This window comes from Bubalus kerabau, chromosome 12 (assembly GCF_029407905.1).
Source record: "Bubalus kerabau isolate K-KA32 ecotype Philippines breed swamp buffalo chromosome 12, PCC_UOA_SB_1v2, whole genome shotgun sequence".
NCBI classification, from domain to species: Eukaryota; Metazoa; Chordata; class Mammalia; order Artiodactyla; family Bovidae; genus Bubalus; species Bubalus kerabau.
Genome location: NC_073635.1, coordinates 20,213,362 through 20,237,123, shown reverse-complemented (window position 1 = coordinate 20,237,123; position 23,762 = coordinate 20,213,362).

Here is a 23,762-nt window from a genome sequence, read left to right as displayed (position 1 = left end):
GTTGCCATTCCCTTCTCCAGATCTTCCCAACTGAAGGATCAAACCCGCATCTCCTGCATTGCAGGCAGATTCTTTACCACTGAGCCACCTGGGAATCCTCCTAGATGGATGATTATATCAGTTTTATTTCCTCTTTTCCAATCTGAATTTTTTTTTTTCCTTCCTGATTGTACTGGTCAGAACTTCCAATACTGAGTAAAAGTGGTAAGGGCAGAAGTCCTTGTATTGTTCCTGATCTCAGGGAGAAAGCATGCCATCTTTCGTCAGTAGATATAAGGTTATTTTAGGTTTTGTGTAGATACCTTTTATCTGACTGAAGAAATATCCTTGCATTCCAAGTTTGCTGAGTTTTTTAAAATCAGGAATGAATACTGGGTTTTGTCACACGTTTTTTCTGCATCTATTAAGATGATCAGTTTTTTTTAGTTTAAAATGGTGAATTATACTCATTGATTTTTGAATGTTAAAACCAATCCTACATTCTTGAGATAAACCCAATAATAATACTATCCTTCTTATATATGGTTGGATTTTATTTGATGAAATTTTGTTTAGGATTTTTCAGTTTATGTTTATGAGGAAGACTGGCCTGAGTTTTCTTGTTATGTCTTCATAGTGTTTGAGCATCAGGGTAATGCTGGCCTCCAAGAACAAGTTTGGAAGTATTCTCTCCTCTTCACTTTTCTGTAAGAGTTTATGTGTAACTGGTATTATTTTTCTTTTCCTAAATGTTTTGGAAGGATTTGTCAGTGAAGCCCTATGCACCAGTTTTCTTTGTAGGAATGCATATATATAAAGTGAAAAGTGAGTAAAGTGAAGTCGCTCAGTCATGTCCGACTCTTTGCGACTCCGTGGACTATAGCCCCCAGGCTCCTCCATCCATGGAATTTTCTAGGCAAGAGTACTGGAGTGGGTTGCCATTTCCTTCTCCAATATATAAATTATTTATTTATTTGGCTGCATCAGGTTCAGTAGTTGTGGTGTGGGCTTAGTTGTTCTGAGGCATGTGGGATCTTACTTCCCCAACTAGGGACTGGACCTCTGTCCTCTGCATTGCAAGGTAGATTCTACCACTGGACCACCAGGGAAGTCCCTGTAGGAATATTTTAAACTAATAATTCAACAGAAAAATTACAATTCAGGTTATCTATTTCTTCTATTGTATCTATTTCTTCTTGAGTAAGCTTGGTAATTTGTAATCTTTCAAGGACTTTGGCCATTTCATCTAAATTGCTATTGTTGTTTGCCTAAAGTTGTTCATAATATTCCCTTATTATCCTTTAAGTACCTGTAGAATTTGTAATGATGTCACCTCTCTTATTCCCGATTACCAATCTTCCTGATATGTCTCTTATCTTTTTTTTTTTTTCCCCGACCAGTCTGGCTAAAGGTTTATCAGTTTTACTGACCTCAACGAACCAAGCTTTCATCACACAGATATTCTCAATTGATTTTTGTTTTCCATTTCATTGACTTCCACTTCAATCTAATGTATTTCGTGATTTTTTTTTTTTTTTTTTTTTTTTGCTTCTTTGTGTTTAATTTGCTCTTCTTAAGTTGAGGTCATTGCTTTGAGGGTTTCTTTTTTTGGTATATTCTAATACAGGCATTTCATTTATTCAGAATTCGATAATGTATTTTTATTCTCCTTCAGTTCAAAACACTTTCTGATTTCACTTTTGAGTCCTTTAATCAATGGATTATATTTGTTTCAAAATACTAGGGGTTTTCCAGTTAGCTTTCTGTTACTGATTTCTTATTTAATTCCTTTGTGGCCATAATATACTTTGCATGATTTGGCTCCTTTGAAATATACTGGGACATATTTTATGACCTAAAACAGAGATCAGAAAACTCATTCTGTAAAGGGTCAGGAAGTAAATATTCTAACCTTTGCAGGCCAAAAACTCTGTCAAAATTTTTTTGTTTTTCCAAGAAACCTTTCAAAATATGAAAACCATTCTTAGTTCACAGGGCAATATAAAACCAAGCTAGATTTGGCAGTATGGCCGATAGTTTGCTGACCCCTGGCCTAGAATATGCTCACTCTGGGTAAACATTTCATGTATACTTGAAAGGGAATGTGTATTCTGCTATTTTAAGTGGAATGTTCTAGGAAATCAATTAGGTAATATTGCTGGATAGCGTTATTTAAGTTTATTACATCCTTGTTAGGCTTCAACTTTTTCAAGCAATTATTAAAAGAGGCATACTGAAATCTCTGACTATAATCGTAGATTTTTCTTTTTCTCCTTGCAGTTCTATCAGTTTTTGCTTCATATATTGTGAACCGACTGTTATTTAGGGAATAAACATTTAGGATTGTTATGTATTCCTGATTAACTGGCCCATTTATTATCATGAAATGACACTCATTATCTCTTGTAATATTTTTCACTTTGAAATCTTACTTCTTTTGCTATGTTAATCTGGCCACACCAGTTTTCTTTTGACTAATGTCAGCATCAGCATGGTATTTTCCATCCTTTCATTCTTAACACTGTTTTGTATATAAAGTGTTTTGCTTTTATCCAATCTGATCATCTTTGCCTTTTAATGAGGATTTTTAGATCACTTACATTTAATGTGATGATTGATATGCTTAGATTTAAGTCTATCATCTTGCTGTTTTCTGTTTGTTCTATTTACCCTATGTTCCATTTGTTTATTGTTCCTTTTTTCCTTTTTCTGCCTTTTTTCAGATTGAATTTTTTATGGTTCCATTTTTTCTCATTTGTTGGCTTACTATCTAATGTTGTTTTATTATTCTACTGGTTGTTTTAGGGTTTAGAGTCTGTATATATAACTTATCAGTCTACTTCCAAGTGATATTACACTACTATATGTACAGCAAATATCATCCTCTTATTTTTCCCTTCCTGGACTTTATGCTATTATTGTTTTCATATGTTTTACTTGTGCATGTTGTAACCCCCATAATGTATTATTTTTTTAAAAACAGTTGATTATCTTAAAAGAGAAGTAAATAGAAAAAAATCTTACGTAGTTACCTCTTCCAGTGCTCATCATCCCTTTGTGTAAATCTGTATTTTCACCTGGTATCATTTCTCTTCTGTCTGAAGGACTTTTAACATTTCTTGTAGTGTAGTCTGTTGAAATTTCACTCTGTGAATTTTCAGTTTCTGTAACACTCTCAGTTTCAATGTGGGTAAACATTAATTAATCAATTCCCTGCCATATACTACTATAAATAGCCTTGGCTAAACTGTAGGAGAAAGAACTGAAAACGAATGTATTGTACAACCATGAAATAGCCTAGAACCTTGCCTGTATAAGTCCAGCTTTGGGCAATTGGAACTTTAAGTATTCCAGGGTTTTAAAAGCTGAATAAACTTGGATCATCTTCTAAAATATCAATTTTACTCAGAGATTTTGAAAAAAATTATAAGCATTATATTTATATTAACCATAGGACTATTATGGTATATAATGCACTTTCATTTTAAATTTAAGACCAAGTGCAAAACTAAAGAAAATTAAAAAAAAAAAAGAAAATTCTATCTTGGGACCCAGATTTTGGGGCAGGTATTCACTCTTCTCTGCTATTAACCAAACTTTTGTGGAAAAGTCTGAGGAGCAGTGACTTTGATATTATTCATGATTTTTTAAAACCTTTCCTAAAATTGGATGCTGTCAACAAATGTAAGTTATTCACAGACATTTTTATTTAATTTGAATATGTATTTCTAAATTGACCACTATATCCTGTTATTCAGCTCATGAATCATTTCTTATTGTACTCATAAAAAGTATACTTGATTCCAGGTTTTTAAAGCACCCGTCACTATCCCCGTGAAGGAGAGCTTTTACTCACCGGTTCCCACTTTGGCTGTCAGTGTGCCTGCATCAATCAGAACCTGCAGCATTTCCAGTCCAGGACAGAGTAAGAATGCACATAAACAAGCCTGTTAGAAATAGGCCTAAAATAAAGATAGAAAAAGTGTTAGTCGCTCAGTCACGTCTGACTCTTTGCGACCCCATGGACTGTAGCCCACCAGGCTCCTCAGTCCATGAAATTCTCCAAGCAAGAATACTGGAGTAGATAGTCATTCCCATCTCCAGGGGATCTTCCCAATTCAGGGATCGAACCCTGGTCTCCTGTATTGCAGGCAGATTCTTTACCATCTGAGCCACCAGGGAAGCCCAAAAATAAAAACGCTCATTATGAAGACCTACCAGAAAATCCAATTCTAAGATTGCATCCTAAGGAAATAAGTCAAAAATTTAATTATTTTATTGTTCCTTTTAGCAGTAGAGAAAAATTGGCAGGAATCGATAAAGACTCCCAAATAAGAAACTGCTTATTTTACAACCTAATATTCTATAAAAGAATACGTATTCAGTCATTAAAGTATATTATAGTTGAATACCTTTTGCTCAGAAATACATATGAACAAAAAACAGGTGTGAAAATTTATTCACTACATGTACTCCCTTAACACCTGCTTTTTACCTTATTATAACCTCAATTCTCAACCATTCCATTTTCCTTCAAACCACAATCTTTCACGTACCTTCACATCATTTCCTATCCAGCCTAGATTCCCAGGCTCATCAATCTCTCCTGCTTATAACCTTGCTCCCTCTCCCATTCTTTACAGCATGTATTATATTTTTACTCAAACTCACCTATGCATTTATCTTTTATGTATCCTTTATCAGAAAAAAAAAATCAAAAGTATCAGCCATGAATCTCCATTTCAGTCCCACAATTTAAGTTACACATGTAACCATCTTTGCCTCCTCTCTAATCTCAGAGGAAGAAGTATTCTTCCTTTTCTTTTCCAGCTCAGTTCCTCTACTTACACCCTTGATCCCGTATCAGTATTGAATATTTCCTCATCTCTTAAGGTCTTGCTTTACCTTTATCCCTCCTATTTTTTTTAATCCCTTCTCTTTTTAATCTCTCCTCTCTGCTGTCTCTTCCTCACATTTTATAAATATGTTAAACTCTTTTCACTGTAGAATCTCCTCCATCTTTTAACTTCCTCCCTACAACTACCATTCTTTAATTCTATTTTGAATGAGATGAAAAGTTTTGGAAATTCCCTGGCAGTCCAGTGGTTAAGACTCAGAGCTTTCACTGCTGGATCCCTGGGTTTGATCGCTGCTCAGGGAACTAAGATTCCTCAAGCTGCATGGCGTGACCAAAAAAAAAAGAGAGAGCGCAAGCTGAGGAGACTTGGAATAATACAAATTTAATATAACCTCTCTCAATTTTAATATACTTTTAAACTCAACACAAGCAGAATTCTGCTACCATCAGCACACTGAATGTGCACTGCAAACGTTCTGGCAAACAATACTAATGACAAAACTGCTGTCCTGGTTTTCAGTTTATTCCACTCGTGTTTACTGTCTGACCCTCCTGACTTCTTTCCTTCTGAATCTTCTCGCCCATCGGCTTCACAAGCACAGCTCAGTTGGTGCTCCCTTCCCTTCCTCTGCTATTTTTTATTGGTTCTTTATCTTCCTCCTCTTAATTTGTCCATTTATAATGCTGGTTCTCATTTCCTCTCCATATATTCCATCTCTGTGAGCAATGGCATCCCCTGATTTTAACTATCACCTATTTAATGATATCTGCCTTCAGCCAGGCCTTTCTCCTCAGCCTCAGACACACAGATGCCGAGCTCCCTAGTGAACTTCTCTAAGTGGATACCCCACTGGCATTTAATCTTCCATATTCAGTATGTCTTCACTGAGTTTCTCATCTCCCTCCCCTTTCCTAGTTTTCCATTTCACACTTTTACATATATACACATACATAGAAGCCCCATTCTTCCTCCATTTGTCTCTATTCCAGTAAAACTGTACTGTACAACCAAGCTGGGGACTAGGGAGTCGTTCAAGACTCTTATCTCTATTCCAGGCATAACATCCCAGCACAAAATCTCATTATTTCCCTCCATGCCTATAAAACTATACAAAAATACTTCCATTTATTTAAAAAATAAAATAAAAGCACATTTTCTAACACTCCCTCTAATATTTACACTATGGAACAACAATCATGTTATCTTAGTAGCAAACCATGAAGGTTTTATGTTGTTAGTCACTAAGCCATATCCTTATCCTGGTGGGCTGCCGTCTATGAGGTCGCACAGAGTCGGACATGACTGAAGCGACTTAGCAGCAGTAGCAGCAGCAAGCCATATCCAACTCTTTGTGACCCCATGGACTGTAGCCCACCAGGCTTCTCCGTCCATGGGATTTCCCAGGCAAGAACACTGGAGTAGGTTGCAATCTCCTTCTCCAGGGGATCTTCCCAACCCAGGAATGAAACCCAGGTCTCCTATATTGGCAGGCAGATTCTTTACCACTGAGCCATCAGGGAAGCTCTATGAATGTTTATATAGAAACATATATAGCTTGCACTACTTCAGAAAGCCTTGTTAATACCCCTGTACCTAATGGTAGTTAGCACACAGCAGGTATTGCTTAACTCTCTGTTCATTTTTGAATAAAGTAAATGTGACATATTTGAAGTTATCTATAGTAATGATTAAGCTGCATTTTACACAGTTCAATAAATGACAGGACTCATATACTATTTTATAATTAGGGAGGAAATATTCAAAAGTAAGTTCCCAGATCCAGTTTTAAGGGCAAATAAAAGTTATACATAAAGTATCTTTACATCAAGTAATTTAGAAGAAGCTTTGAACTTTATTATAATTAACAACTAAAGCAAAGAAGAACTAAAAAGCCTCTTGATGAAAATGAAAGAGGAGATTGAAAAAGCAGGCTTAAAACTCAACATTCAGAAAACTAAGATCATGGCATCCAGTCCCATCACTTCATGGCAAATAGATGGGGAAACAGTGGGAACAGTGACAGACTTTATTTTGGGGGGGCTCCAAAATCACTGCAGATGGTGACTGCAGCCATGAAATTAAAAGACACTTGCTCCTTGGAAGAAAAGCTATGACCAACCTAGACAGCAATATTGAAAAGGAGAGACATTACTTTGCCAACAAAGGTCCATCTAGTCAAAGCTATGGTTTTTCCAGTAGTCATGTACGGATGTGAGAGTTGGACTATAAAGAAAACTGAGCACCAAAGAATTGATGCTTTCGAACTGTGGTGTTGGATAAGACTCTTGAGAGTCCCTTGGACTGCAAGGAGATCCAAGCAGTCCATCCTAAAGGCAATCAGTCCTGAATATTCATTGGATGGACTGATGCTGAAGCTAAAGCTCCAATTCTTTGGCCACCTGATATGAAGAACTGGCTCATTGGAAAAGACCCTGATGCTGGGAAAGATTAAAGGCAGGAGGAAAAGGGGACGACAGAAGGTGAGATGGCTGGATGGCATCACCAACTCGATGGACATGAGTTTGAGCAAGCTCCAGGAGTTGGTGATGGACGGGGAGGCCTGGCGTGCTGCCATTCATGGGGTCACAAAGAGTCAGACACAACTGAGTGACTGAACTGAAACTGATATGTGCTAACATTTTTCACGTATAAGGATTAAACTTTAGGAATCTCAATTTTATATAATAGGAAAGGAAACTGAGTATAAGTAGAAATAGATGAAAGGACCGTTAGATTTAGCTACATGCTATAAGAATTTCTTGTCAGGAAAAGGTTTCCTATCTACTATACTCTATCAGTGGTTTTGCAGTTTATTAGAAGTACTGCAGTTAAGTCACACCAGTTTGGGGTTGTTTTGCCAACAGCATAAACATCTAATTGTAAAAACCCCGTGTTTATAAAAATACATCTTCCAAAAGGGGAAAAAAGTTCTTTGGTTAAGTATATGTGTGCTACTTCTCTACATGGAACACTGACATGAATTTAATCTTCTGTTTCACTTCAAACATTATTTTTCTTTAAGGGTTTCTTTAAAATTAGCTATGTGGTCTGTATATACCATCCAAGTTCACTGGGTCAAAAGTTAACAGTATGGGGTCATCAAGTAAATTAAATGTTAACAGCAAAAATTAAAGGACTTAAATTAAAAACATAGGGCCTAATCCTATGATGAAGAAAAGTAAGGAAAAAGTGTTCCCATAAGAGCCATAAACTGTTCACCTATTTAAAATAAATTACTTCTTCAGAGCTGCCTTAAAAAGTTAATTTGTTTAAAACACGTAAGCATTTCTTTGCCAAAAGAGAACGTGAGGCATTTTATTCGCCTTATTTCCCTATATATTTCTTCTATAAGAAATAATTTTTTACATATTAATAATAGAAATGTAGCATGAAGCCGAACTGGTCACATGGCCTCAGTCATATCTCCTAGAGCTCAGAGAGTTCTAATTTGACTTCTGTTTACTAGAAATGAGTAAGAAATGAATATCAATAGATTCTTGTCCCCCTCAGCTTCTAGGAAAAGGTTCTTCCCAAGTCAAGAAAGCCTCTGAGAAAGCCATGAAATGTTTTTTACTCATCGTAAAGTTTACTTATCGTGTGTGCCTACTCAGTCGTGTCTGACTCTTTGCGACCCCATGGACTGTAGCCCACCAGGTTCCTCTGTCCATGGGATTTTCCAGACAAAAATACTGAAATAGGTTGCTGTTTCCTCCTCCAGGCAATCTTCCTGATCCAGGGATTAAACCCACATCTCCTGTGTCTCCTGCAGTTTCTTTACCACTTCACTCAATGTGAAGTTTATTTATTAAATCCCTTCAATTTTCCTTTGACACAGAGTCAAGAATATACCCATTTTTATTATTTACCAGTCCTTTGTATTATTTAAACTGTTCCTCAAATACACACATTTTAATGGCTAGACAAAAAGTTTACCGACCCCTGTATATTTCAGGCCATATATGGTACAAGATCTACCATTTGGGGTGTCACTTTTTAAGATGGGCTCTGTTAAACTGGAGAATAACCAGAAAAGGGAACGAAGAGTATGAAATGTTTAAAATCATAAGCCACTAAAGAAACTAAGGATGTTTGGAGAGTAGAGGTTCAGTTGTCCTCATGGTTGAAAATACTAATGGTCATACTTAAGGGGTTATCACATATAGATGGGAGTGAATTTGTTCTCAGCAGCTCCAGGGGGCAATTACAAATAGGTGTGCTTTAACTAATAAAAGTCTATGATTCCAAACATGAATAGGCTAACTTTCCTTTACTATGAAAATTTAAATTATTTTAAAACAATATTTCAGAACACTATATTTAATATATCATCTGAGGTCAACACTTTCACACTAATTATTTAGAAGGTAGATAACTGAAACAAATGGGTTTATCCCTTTCCAAGTATCCTTATTGTAATGGGTTGGGAGCAGGGTAATTCATACTTCTTTAATAAATATTACCATTAATAACTGTCAGTCAGTTCAGTCACTCAGTCGTGTCCGACTCTTTGCGACCCCATGAATCGCAGCACGCCAGGCCTCCCTGTCCATCACCAACTCCCAGAGTTTACTCAAACTCATGTCCATTGAGTTGGTGATGCCATCCAGCCATCTCATCCTCTGTCGTCCCCTTCTCCTCCTGCGCCCAATCCCTCCCAGCATCAGGGTCTTGTCCAATGAGTCAACTCTTCACAGGAGGTGGCCAAAGTACTGGAGTTTCAGCTTTAGCATCATTCCTTCCTATGAACACCCAGGACTGATCTCCTTTAGAATGGACTGGTTGGATCTCCTTGCAGTCCAAGGGACTCTCAAGAGTCTTCTCCAACACCACAGTTCAAAAGCATCAATTCTTCGGCGCTCAGCTTTCTTCACAGTCCAACTCTCATATCTGTACATGACCACTGGAAAAACCATAGCCTTGACTAGACAGACCTCTGTTAGAAAAGTAATGTCTCTGCTTTGGAATGTGCTATCTAGGTTGGTTAGAACTGTCCTTCCAAGGAGTAAGCGTCTTTTAATTTCATGGCTTCAGTCACCATCTGCAGTGATTTTGGAGCCCCAAAAAATAGTCTGACCCTGTTTCCACTGTTTCCCCCTCTATTTCCCATGAAGTGATGGGACCAGATGCCATGATCTTCGTTTTCTGAATGTTGAGCTGTAAGCCAACTTTTTCACTCTCCACTTTCACTTTCATCAAGAGGCTTTTGAGTTCCTCTTCACTTTCTGCCATAAGGGTGGTGTCATCTGCATAGCTGAGGTTATTGATATTTCTCCTGGCAATCTTGATTCCAGCTTGTGCTTCTTCCAGCCCAGCGTTTCTCATGATGTACTCTGCATATAAGTTAAATAAGCAGGGTGACAATATACAGCCTTGACATACTCCTTTTCCTATTTGGAACCAGTCTGTTGTTCCTTGTCCAGTTCTAACTGTTGCTTTCTGACCTGCATATAGGTTTCTCAAGGGGCAGGTCAGGTGGTCTGGTATTCCCATCTCTTTCAGAATTTTCCACAGTTTACTGTGATCCACACAGTCAAAGGCTTTGAATAGTCAATAAAGCAGAAATAGATGTTTTTATGGAATTCTCTTGCTTTTTCAATGATCCAGTGGATGTTGGCAATTTGATCTCTGGTTCCTCTGCCTTTTCTAAAACCAGCTTGAACATCTGGAAGTTCACAGTTCATGTATTGCTGAAGCCTGGCTTGGAGAATTTTAAGCATTACTTTACTAGCGTGTGAGATGAGTGCAACTGTGCGGTAGTTTGAGCATTCTTTGGCATTGCCTTTCTTTGGGAATGGAATGAAAACTGACCTTTTCCAGTCCTGTGGCCACTGCTGAGTTTTCCAAATTTGCTGGCATATTGAGTCCAGCACTTTCACAGCATCGTCTTTCAGGATTTGAAATAGCTCAACTGGGATTCCATCACCTCCACTAGCTTTGTTCGTAGTGATGCTTTCTAAGGCCCACTTGACTTCACATTCCAGGATGTCTGGCTCTAGGTGAGTGATCACACCATCGTGATTATCTGAGTCATGAAGATCATTTTTGTACAGTTCTTCCGTGCATTCTTGCCACCTCTTCTTAATATCTTCTGCTTCTGTTAGATCCATACCACTTCTGTATGGACATGCCATTCCTTTATCAAGCCCATCTTTGCATGAAATGTTCCCTTGGTATCTCTAATTTTCTTGAATGAATTTTAATTCAGTCCTACAATCTGCGGCCAAGAATACAGAAGCAAAACAATTTCTCATGTAGGGAAAAATCCTAACAGAATCAGAGTTGAAAATATGTATGCATCTGTCCTAAGCCACTTTCAGAAACTAGGGCTCAAAACCATGCAAAGCAAATTTCCCCAAACAGAAGTACATCTCCTGATCCATGTGTAAATTTTCTCCCATATAACTAACATGGATATACTCTAAAAAGAAACTTTTTTTTTTTTGCCTTTGATGACTTTTAAAGGGTCATCCCCAAATATTTATGTATAATAAAGTACTTATAAACTGATACCTAATTAACTAAAGCATATACTTATGAACCATTTAAGTACCTTCTGAGGAGGACTGTATCACTGTTTAATCAATTTAGTTACAAGGAAAGACTATCAAAGTTACTTCACAGAACAAAAATATTATCAATATCTGAAATAAAAAACATACTTGCATTTTAAAAAGGGAATGTAAATGGGTGAATATATGGGAAGAACTCATCACATTACCAACAAATTTCAGTGAATGTTGTACAGGTTTATGACTGGAGAACTAGATGCTATATCTAATGAAACAGCTGTTGTCCATTTTGAGGTCTGACACTTCACAGACCTAAAAAAAAGACAAACAGTACTTTCAATGAATTCGTTAAACAAAAAAGTACAGAAAATTACCTAGATTTGGTATTTTTACCAATATATACAATATTTTTATCAATGTATGTATATATACAAATATATATACACTCATCTGATTGGGGGCTTAATTTAAAATTTCCAGGTAAATATTAAATTTGAAAAATTAAAAGCTAATAGTAGAAACTAAATAGCCATGGATAGATATATGACACAGATAAGAAACATTTTCAAAGTAGCCATTATTGTTAAGCCTTATTCTCTTTTCTTTTTTATGAACTTTTTATTTTGTACTGAAGTGTAGCCAGTTAACAATACTGTGACAGTTTTAAGTCAAGAGTGAAAGGACTCAGCCATACAGATACATTTATCCATTCTCCCCCGCACCCCATCCAGGCTGCCACATGACATGGAGCCGAGTTCCATGTGCTATACAATAAACCTTATTCTTTTTGCCTTATTATAATTCTTCTAGTTTACTAGTTATAATATTCCTAACATGTTTTAGGGAAAAATTCCTAAGCATAGCTATTTTTAGCACATTTTAAATATATGATAATCATCAAGCACAAAGCAGTCTTAGAACACTTTGTCCATAAGAGTTACTCAAAAAACATCAATTTATTTCCATTAGAAAACAGACTTCAGGATGGACATGTGCACACTACTATATTTAAAATGGATAACCAACGACAACCCACTGTATAGCACAGGGAACTCTACTCAACTCTCCTATGTTTATGGCAGCCTAGATGGGAGGGGAGTTTGGGGAAGGATGGATCGTGTATGGCTGATCGTGTATCCCTTCACTGTTCACCTGAACTATCACAGCACTGTTAATTGGCTATATCCCAATACAAAATAAAAGGTTAAAAAATAAAAATAAATTTAAAATACAGCTTTTACAATCAATATAGAACAAATATTTAATATTTTATATTCTTACCATTTTAACTCACAGATTAGAAGATCACACAGAACATAAGAGAGTAAAAAAAAAGGTAATTCTCAAATTTGTTCAGGTGGCAGAATAATTGGTGCTAAGTACCATTCATTCCCATTAATCTTTATTAGGACACACAAGAGACCTGGGTTTGATCCCTGGGTCAGGAAGATCCCCTGGAGTTGGAAATAGCAACCCACTCCAGTATTCCTGCCTGAAAAAAATCCACGGACAGAGGAGCCTGGCGGGCCACCGTCCATGGGTTTGCAGAGTTGGACACAACTGAGTGAGTAAGCAGAACTGTGCTGCAGACACAGAACAAGGACACGGTCTAGGCTGTCACGAAATTCTCAGAACCAGGAACTCCATCTCCACGTGTGCATATTCACTACCACAGCCACATAACACACGCAAAGTCACTGTTTACATATAGCATTCAATATTTTCGTATTTGCTGCTTTAACAATTACCATAAATTTAGTGGCTTAAAACAACAGAAATGTATTATTTTTACAGTTTTAGAAGTCAGAAGTCCCAAATGGGTCTCAGTGGGCTAAAATCAAGGTGTAGATAGAGCCTCTAAGGAAGAAATTAGGAGCCTCTCTGGAGCCTCTAAGGAAGAATCTGTTTTCTTGGCTTTTCCAGCTTCTAGAGGTTGCCTTCATCCCTTGACTTGTGGCCTGCTTCTATCTTCAAAGCCAGCAATGGCTAGTTGAGTCTCTCCCATCTTACCACTCTGACACTGACTATTCTGCTTCCCTCTTCCATATCTAGAAAAACTGTGGAATTATATTGGGTCTACTCAGATAATTCAGGATAATCTATTTTTAGGTCATGTGAGTAGCAACCTTAATTCTGTCTGCAACTTGAATACCCCTTGCCACATAACAACATATTCACAGATTCTAGGGATTAAGATGTGGACTTCTTTTGGAGAACCAGTATCCTGCCAACCATATAAATGAACCATTTTACTCTGCTTTTCTTCAGGAACTCCATCAACCATCATCTAACTCTAATAAAATTACATGCAAACAGTTCACACATGCACACAATTCCAGAGAGGGGGGACCCTGCAATTATAAACATATTCTGAACGTTTAAGAATCACTGGACTAGCTCATAGAATATCCATGTTCCAGAGAAGGATTGTTTGATAGTATCAAAATGCCAAATTTTAGACTGGCATTTTAACGTGTATATTTTTAACTTTGATCAGAAAACCTTGATATGGGTTGAAAGTTTTTTCTTGTATTTCCACTCTATGTATTTTTTAAAAGTAGTTCTAATCATCCTAATTACACCTCTACATCTTGCACTTATAAACAGTTTTCCAGTTGGTATGCATCATTTTGTGATGATGCTAATAGTAAATCCAGTCATTTCCCCACAATTTACTTAATAATCTTACTACTATTGGACATTCCAACCCAATCCTCCCTTTCTGCTACTTAGTACTATATTTAATATTCTCGGCATCTTCCTGTATAGATCTTTTCCCATAGTTCAGATTTATTTCATCTAGATTCCTGAAATTCGAATTTCTGGCAGGAAGATGAATATTTCTATCACCCTTTTTATTATTGCTAAATTACTTTTCAAAAGGCCTGCTTTAACTTACATTGCCACCAGCCCTTCCTCACTCATACCATCAATATGAGGGGTTTTTTAAATGGCTTTTGTGCACTGAAAAGAATATTCAGAGGTCATTTAAATTCTTATCAAACTTATGAATTAAAAAACTTAGTTCTTCCTTGACTTTTAATTTAACTTGAAGCTCTGGTTAGTCTTTGTAAATTTTACCAGCAATCACTTTCAAGGAGGCTTTTAAAGGTCTCTTAAATATTTAGCTTTTAGAATTTTATAACTTCTATAACTTCTGCTTTCCTTAAGTAGTTAAAGCTGGATTAATAAACAAAACCTCTCCAAGAACTTATTTAAAAAAGAAAAACAAGAAAAACCTGTATTTGTTTTTCTTCTTTTGCTGTGTATTTGTTAACTGTTCTGTTTTTCTTTAGACCTCTTATTAACACTTTATCTGCTTTATATGTTAAAAAATATTTTTTGATTTGTCATGTGTCTTTACCATTTATAGCAAAATTTTTCCTGTGTATATACATTTTTTGTGTAGCTAACAATGTTCTCCAAGATTCTGTGTTGAACCTTTCTATCATTCTACATACCTCCTGCGGTGATCTCATTCAATCCCACAGTTTAAACTACCATCTACAACTACAATTAGTCAAGTTGTAGTAAATAGATAAAATACTAGTAAATCTACAGATAAGAGCGCACACCAGAACTTCCCCTAAAGTTCCAGACTTCCAAATCAAAACACCAATCCTAATATCCAGTTCTCTCTCCAGAGGATGAGAGGATTGTACTTAACCCAGAGGCATATAAAAATCAACATTTCACATGTCAAAATCCATCAAACCTGTTCTGTTTTTCCCTATCTCAGGAAATGGTACACGAGAAACCAAGAAGCCCTACCACCATGCTTCCTTCTCTCTCTTCTCCATATACAAAGGCTCCTAAACCTCTCCAGTCTTAGCTTCAACTTTCTCCATCCTAGCTTACTCTGCTTTACCATATGGGCACTGAATTTACTGGTCCTTTTGGCACAGGACATTAACATATGCTCCTTTTTTTCCATTTTTTTGGCCTACCTAATTCCTAAGTCTCAGTTTAACTGTCCCTCCTTTGAAAGTGTTAGTTGCTCAGTTGTGTCTGACTCTTTGCAACCCCATGGACTGTAGCCTACCAGGCTTCTCTGTCCATGGGATTCTCCAGGCAAGAATACTGGAGTGGGTTGCCATTCCCTTCTCCAGGGGATCTTCCTGACCCAGGGATCAAACCCCAGTCTCCTGCATTGCAGGCAGATTCTTAACCATCTGAGCCACCAGGGAAGCCCACCCCCCCCACCCCACCCACTTAGAAAGGCCTTATTTAAATCTCCAGTGTTAAGTCCCCATTGTGTATGCTTTCATAGCATCCTATATTTTTCATGGCATCCTGTACTTATCACAATGGTAATTTGTATGATTATTAACGTAACCCTCTTTTCTCTTAGTAGACTACACCACAGAGAGAGGAACTGTGGCTGTTTTTCTCACCCCTAGATGCTCAGGACCTTAAACAATACATAACACAGTGTTAAGTCGCTCAGTCGTGTCTGACTCTTTGTGACCCCATGGACTATTGACCACCAGGCTCCTCTATTCATGGAATTCTCCAGGCAAGAACACTGGAGTGGGTGGCCATTCCCTTCTCCAGGGCATCTTCATGACCCAGGGTCAAATCCGGGTCTCCTGCGCTACAGGTGGATTCTTTCCTGACTGAGCCACCAGGAAAGCCCTACATAACACAGAATAGAGGCTAAACAGTTAACTGTAAATAGTTACACATTAAAACTGGAGAAGTAAATCCAGTTTTGTTTATACTTCATTTCACCATCATTTCTAATCTGTGCTTCAAGTACTTTTTATCTCTTGCCTGGATACTACTGATACCATAGCCTTTGTAGGACTTTCTATCACTGCTCTTGCACTTTCTAATCTGTTCTCCAGTACCCTTGTTAAAGTGAATTTCTAAAATATAAATCTGATATTACCAATTGGTTTCAGATTTTTCAGTTGCATCAATATAAAAGTGACATGTAAGGAATGGTGCTGCTGCTGCTGCTGCTGCTAAGTCGCTTCAGTCGTGTCCGACTCTGTGCGACCCCAGAGACGGCAGCCCACCAGGCTCCCCCGTCCCTGGGATTCTCCAGGCAAGAAAACTGGAGTGGGTTGCCATTTCCTTCTCCAATGCATGAAAGTGAAAAGTGAAAGTGAAGTCGCTCAGTCGTGTCCGACTCGAGCGACCCCATGGACTGCAGCCTTCCAGGCTCCTCCATCCATGGGATTTTCCAGGCAAGAGTACTGGAGTGGGGTGCCATTGCCTTCTCCGGTAAGGAATGGTAGAATCTACTAAATGATAATGTAGCAGAGAAATTCAGAATGAGACTGTAAAACTAATATAGTAACTCAGATGCTTCTTACATGTTAAGTGGAAAAAGACAAAACTATTTCACATTGTGACCTTATAAAATTATATTTATAGGCATTTATTAAGGGAACATGAAAATTGCATGTGAATTGTGATTTGACTTTATTCAGAACTTTATAAATTGCTATATCTTCTCAATTATAGTTATAATAAATTTAAAATTAAACCCATGTTATTAACAGATACATATATTAGTATATGCATATTTTAATGTGCATATACACATATATATTTCCTAACTCTGTCTCCTAAAAGGTCCAAGAAGCAGCAATGAACCTAACCTTGGTCTCTAAGACCATCTTCACTAAGAGGAAACAGGGTTATTTAGAGAAAAAGCTAACTCCAGGGTTATGGCAGGAGCTAGATTTGAAACATCTTACTATACCGGAAAGCAAGTAAGTATTCCCAGAAAATGATGTAGGCACACCACAAAGGCATGCTGCTGCTAAGTCACTTCAGTTGTGTCCGACTCTGTGCGACCCCAGAGACGGCAGCCCACCAGGCTCCCCCGTCCCTGGGATTCTCCAGGCAAGAACACTGGAGTGGGTTGCCATTTCCTTCTCCAATGCATGAAAGTGAAAAGTGAAAGTGAAGTCGCTCAGTCGTGTGCGACCCCATGGATTGCAGCCTACCAGGCTCCTCTGTCCATGGGATTCTCTAGGCAGGAGTACTGGAGTGGGGTGCCATTGCCTTCTCTGCCACAAAGGCATAGGACCCAGAATAAAGGTGCTCCCACTAGCTGAATCTAGGACAATTCAAACACCAAAACTAATCAAATACAGACTTTAAAATAGAGGTGAAAGGTCATGATGTGTGTGACTTACCTTGAAATGGTTCAGAAAAAAATGTACAAAATATACACATACAAATATAGATAGAACACAAGGAAACGAAATACAGAAGTGGAAAAACACAGGAATTCATAAGTTAATTGCAGATAATAAATAAACAAAGGAGAAGAAAGGGCCCTCTGTTTGCAGTAGAATGCTGTGGACTGACTGGTCAATATCAAAGGACTTAACAGATTTGTTGAATCATGTTACAACCATCATTGTAAAACTATATTGGTAGTAACATATCCTAAATTTAAATGGGAACTTTGATGAGTAAGATGTATCTTCAAGTATTTCCCCACAGATTGCTTATTTGCCAGGAAGAAAAAAAAAAACCCAGTTAACCAAACATTGGAAAATTCTAGCCACATGAAGACCAGATAATCAAAATGAACATCATCAGTGAGGGACATATGGCTATCACATGCTTCCAGAAGTAGTACTCAGAAGGACACAATATCACCTGTGCCATAGTCTAATTAAGAATGCAAAACCTCAATTTAACTTAATGAGGATGCATCAGACAAAAACAAAATAAGGAATGTTCTCTCTAAAAGGAGGGTGGAGAGAGAAACTATATTCTTTAAGAATGTCAAAATCATAAAAGATAAAGAAAGGCTGTGAGAGTGTTCCAGTAAAAGAAGCTAGAATCAAGACCCACTAAATGTAGTACCTGACCCCAGATTGGCTCCTATATTGAAGGGGGAAGTGCTACAAGGACCAACCTACAAAACGCCTGTATCAATGGTAGATTGAAGTATTTTTTCAATGTAAATTTATGAAGTTGATAGGAAATACAAGTATTTAGGGATCAAGGGCCAAGATGTATGTAACTTAACCTCAAATGGTTCAGAAAAAAATTGCATATAAAGAAACATATATATTTGGAGAGAGACAGAGAATTTGCAAAAGAGAAGTAAATGATACCAGTGTTCTCTGAACTATTTCTATTTTTGCAACTTTTTGTAAATTTGAAATCATTTCCAAGTAAAAAAAAGTTTTTTTAAAAAATTAAGTCCACCTCAGAAAAACAAGACCAACAGGAAAATAAAAGCTATTTATGTAGCTTTTACATCTGTGCAATTTGCATCTATGCAAATTGTTTTTAAAACACCACCAGAGTATACTGAGTTTTCAGGTTACTGTTCACAGTGTTTTAAGAGGCTTCATTCTTCCTTAAAAGATGAACAGACCTGTAACTTTCACAGTTTATCTAAATAAGCTAATATGTTGAAGCCAACATTCCATCAGTTGCAGTTTAGGCTTAAAGAAACAGCAGGAGGGGAAAAAAAAAAGCATCGAAATTACAAGACCTCTGCTCTCCACACTACCCATATTTACCATTCATTTGCTGGTGATTGCATGGCAGTTTCCAAAGTAAAACCTCAAATTTTAAATTATGACTTCAGTTTTATGACAAGTCAAGAAGAGTATGCAGAGAAACAAACTAGGTGGGTGGAAAGGGGTGGGCGTAGGGTGGCTAATCCTTCCCTGTATTGAAGATGAAAGAAAGCTGCAAACTTCTGCCCCAATTGAGTCCCTAAATAATTGAGTCCGTTCTTCTCATCAAGTATTAAAGTTCAAGGAAGGTGTTCTTAACTAGTTTTTTACCTGTGAATCTGAAGATCTGAAGTAAAAGTGCTCTTTTTTTCTTTGCTTTCAAGTTCAGTTCGGGAATTTGCACCCCCTTGTGGTCAAACATAAAATTATTCATTTTCAAAACCATTTTTTTTTTTCCCCAGTTTGGTTTTTTTTTGTTCAGGCATAAAAACCAAGTTACTTGACTTTGTTTTCTCCCATGTTAGTGCATCAAGAAACTTTAATGAAGGATTTTAAAATCCTTTTTTGTTAAATAGGATCTGAAACAAACAGGACTTAATTCTTCTAAAAGTGACCTCTATATAAACTTTAGTCTGTGCAAAATGGAGACAATAATTACACCTACCTCATGAGTTATTATGAAGATTCAAGGAGAAAATGGATATACATGCTTAGCTGACATACAGTACCTAGTAGGTACTCAATAAATGTTATTATTTATTAATATCAGCACTTTAGAATTCTCCTGACAGAATAAATCTTAAAAGTGGATGGACTGGATAAAAATTTTACCAATTCATGATGTTCTAGTACAGTCTTGCAAATAAGTTCCCCCAAATATACCACGTATCCAGACTGCAGCTAGCTGATTCTCTCCACAGGTATATTGTTAAATTACAAACAATATGTGTTTATCTCTAGATGATATAAATTTGGATGGTTTTTATAGAGTGGCCTGATTTTTCCCCTTTTCTCCCTTTAATAATTAGAGCAGTAAAACTATTCCATTTTCATAGGTTACTCTTATGAAATGGCAAAACAAATTAACATCTTTATTCATCTGACAGAAATTATCACTCCATTTGGCAAAAATAATTTGCCTGGCTGATTTATCATTTTAAGAGGCTCTTAAACACAAATGCTAATTTCCTAATGGCCCTAACTGTAATCTGGTCTTTGAAACACCTCTAAAGAAACCATCTTCAAAGATTAGTGTTAATGACTGACCCACAACAATAGCTAACATTTACTAATATACCATGCACTGTTCAAATACCTTTAATATATTAGCTCATTCACATCCTTAAAACAACTGGATGAAGTATTAGCATTAATCCTTTTACAAAAGATCAAACTGAGAAAAAAGTAACTCTTGTAGGGTCACAAAGCTAGTAAATAACAGATGAACTCCAACCCAAGCAGTTTGGTTCCAGAGTTCATTCACTTAACCAGTGCACAAAAAGTACCATAGACATGTAAGTCACATACTATGCAGCCATGATACTACTTGATGATGTCAAATTATTAAATTATTAAAATCCATTTCTCTTCTGATTGTACCTCAGTAACGCAAACCATGCTACCTTCTCCCATTTCCTTCCTTCTTAGTACTTGAGGCATTTTCACACTCGTCTAATTTTAACTCTCACAATGATGTATGTCTTTGCATACTCAAAACATTTATGATTCATCACAAGTTGTTTTACAATAAAAACTAGGAAAAGGTGTAACAATGCCCCAGATTTTTAACTGTTGGATTCTTTAGAGAATTCATAATAACTTGGGATCAGGAAAAAAGCAACCAGTTTTAAAATAATCTTAAAATGTAATCATTTAAGATCAAAGGGAGTCTTTTTTTTTTTTATCTTAACTAGCCTGGCAACAGGTGAAATAATTCTCTCAAGCAAATGAATAGTTAAAAGGTTTTTAAAGAAGGCATTCAATATTGACAGCTTATCATCTTTTACCGTCCTACTACAGTGCCCAGTTTTTTTGACATGGGATAGATCTGCCTAGGTCTTGTGCTTCTGTTTAGTAGTTTTAAGACTTTGGGGAGAGTTTCTTAATCTGAATCTCACGTATCCTCTTGTGTAAAATAAAGATAATGCCTACTTCACAGAGCTGTTGTGGGCAATAAACATGATCATTCCGTAAAGCGTTTAGTTAGCACCATGACTGCCCAGAGTAGTCAATACAATGTATCTAGTTGTTATTACTTTACCAATGCGTGGCACAATAGAAACCCATCTTTGCTAGATTAAGCTCCCTTACCAACCTTAAAAAAAAAAAAAATCCCACTAAGTGATCCCCAAAACTGCCATAACCCATTCACCTTTCCAAACCCCGGCAGAATGTTTACGAACGAGAAGACAGTGAGACTAGATTCAATCAAAAGTTGCACAGCAAGGTAGAGAATGACCCGGCATCCAGAATCTGACAGATGCGGACTCGTTCACGTGCTTGCTACCTGTGCTACCTTAGGGAACTTAAACTCTTTGGGCCTTGGTTTCCTGGTCTGCAAACGGAGAATAACAACAGTACCTACCTCACAAAGTTGTTTTGAGGCTTAAGTGCGATAGCTCCCGTAAAGCGTTGACTTACAGCAAGAGCTCTGCAAACAGGCGGGGCTGCTCTAAAGTACACGTGTATCCATACACACGCTCCCAGACACATTCCGTTGTTAGTTTAGACACAGGCAATAAGCTGTTTCTCTTTTCACCTAAGCTGTACCCCTGTTTGTTTTCGTCGAACAGTAGAATAAATGCCTACCGACTGATAATGTCACCCATGGACCCTCGGGCCCATAGTCCCCACGGCCCCTCCAGCCCCGCGGCTGAGCACAGGAGCTGCACGCACGCGCAGGAAAAGAGGTAGGACTACCGCGGCTGAGGAGGCGAAGGGAGATCGGCGACCACGCGAGGATTCTGCGCATGTTCAAGGCGAGGGGGTAGGAGTAGGAGTTTGCGCATGAGCAGAAGTGTCGGGAAAGCTAGCGTAGTGGGGGTTAGGAGGCGGTATTGACAGCTGTGGAAGCAGCCCGCGTTCCCGGCATGCCCCGGGGCGGCGGGGTTGGCTCTAACGAATTTGAATGAGGAGCCTCAGCGCTTTCGGCGCCATTTTCGAGTGATGCCTGATCTCATCAATCTAGCGGGAGAGACGGACTAACCTGTCCGAGACTACAGCGCCTTTAAGACTCGGCCGAAAAATCACTAAAAAAATCCCAAAAATTTACTTAGAGCAAAGGGCACTTGGCGGAGCCTCGTCAGGGTTGGCGCAGCGGGTAAGAGCCTGTAGAAGTAGCAGAGCGGGACTCGGGAGGTGGCAGTGGTGGGACCGGCAGGCGGTGGGGGGTGCAGGGAGTGGGGCAATGGGTCCCCTTCATCTTAATCGCAAAAAAAAAAAAAAGTGCAAGGAGATAGGGTTGAGGGGTAATTGGGTTGTCTGAGTGGGCGGCGGCGGGCGGGATGTGGCGGGAGCGCGGAGAGTCGCGGGCGTGGGGGGAGGGGAGCTGCAGTTTGAGCGGGACGCGGACGCGCTGCGGCTCAGCGGCCGCCGCCCAGCGGATCTGTCAGCGGGACCCCCCGCCCGGGGCCGGGGCCGCGGCGCGCTGGGGCTCGGCCGGCCGCGGCTCCTTGACAGGAGGAGGGGGACGGGCGCCCCTTCCCCCGCCGTGGGCGAACCGAGCCGTCTTTTATCGCAGTTTCCCCGGCCCGCGGCGGCCGTCTTCCCGTGACAAGAAACTTGAGGTCGGGGGAAAATTGAGGACCCGGCGTAGCGGGTGCCTCCGGTCCGACACGCGGACAGTCCTCCCCGCGGGACCCAACCGTGTGTATTGTCGTCTCTGACGCCAAAGCGGGAGATGCCCTCGCGATGTGAATCTGTCCACGCCGCCCTCCGGCTCCGCGCCCCTGGGTCCCGGCAGGGGTAGCACTGACCCGGGTCTGGCTTTTCCAATTTGGGCAAGATGGGGCGGGGGCAGGCTTTTGAGGTTTTAGCGGGCTCCTAGGAAAGATGCTGGACTTTCGCTTTTTGCTCGGGATTTTGGTCGTTTGCTCTCACGGTGTCGTCCTTTCTTGGGGGGGGGGGCGGGGGGAGTGTTCTTGGGTGAGATGAAAGATGGGGCTTCGACCTTGCGATTTCCTTCTCCCAGCCGCACTTTTCTTAGAGGACTTTTTCCTTCTCCAGCCTTTGAAACATGTCGCAAGGGGAAAAAGGCAATCTTTGAAACTGTTGATGTTTTCCTCCCGAAAAGTCTTTCCCCGGAGAACTTAACGGTAATTTTGCAATCCCCACCTTTTCTTGGGAGCGCTCTTGACTTCGAGGCGGAGGGGAAAGGGCTGTTATTTGCCTTTCCCTTTAGTGATTTTTTTTTCCTCCTCGTAGTTTCTACCAATTTTTGCTCGACTGCACTTGAATGATTTGAGCCAGTGACGGCTTTAACTTTAATACTTTATAGGTGGATAATGGCCTTTGTAAAATTCCTCATTAAAAATGTACTGGATCTTAAATCCTTTCCTGCGCTGAAGGCACCCTAGATTAACCCTTTGCTGGTGTGATGTATTGCGTATGGGGCGCGCGACTCTGGGTTGCGAATATGCAGGAGTTGATTTTTGCAGCAGCTATTCAATTGTTCGAAAAAGAGGAATAACGCTTTCAGTCACACACTTCTTAGGACTGCCTGCCTAAAGTTTACCTCCCCCACCCCGCCCCTGGAATTGATGTAACGATTGATTGAGTTCTTATTTCTGTAAAGATTGGGGGACCCGCCCTCACTTAGAATCTTTCCCCGAAGAGAATAGGAGAGCGCAATGTGATGTTTTTCAAATGGTGTCTAACGGAGCTCCCAAAACACCGAACTTGTTACCCACTGATTGGCTGGAAGGAAGCGGGACTGGGGGGTTTGAATGTTGAACACTAGATTATAATTCTTGACT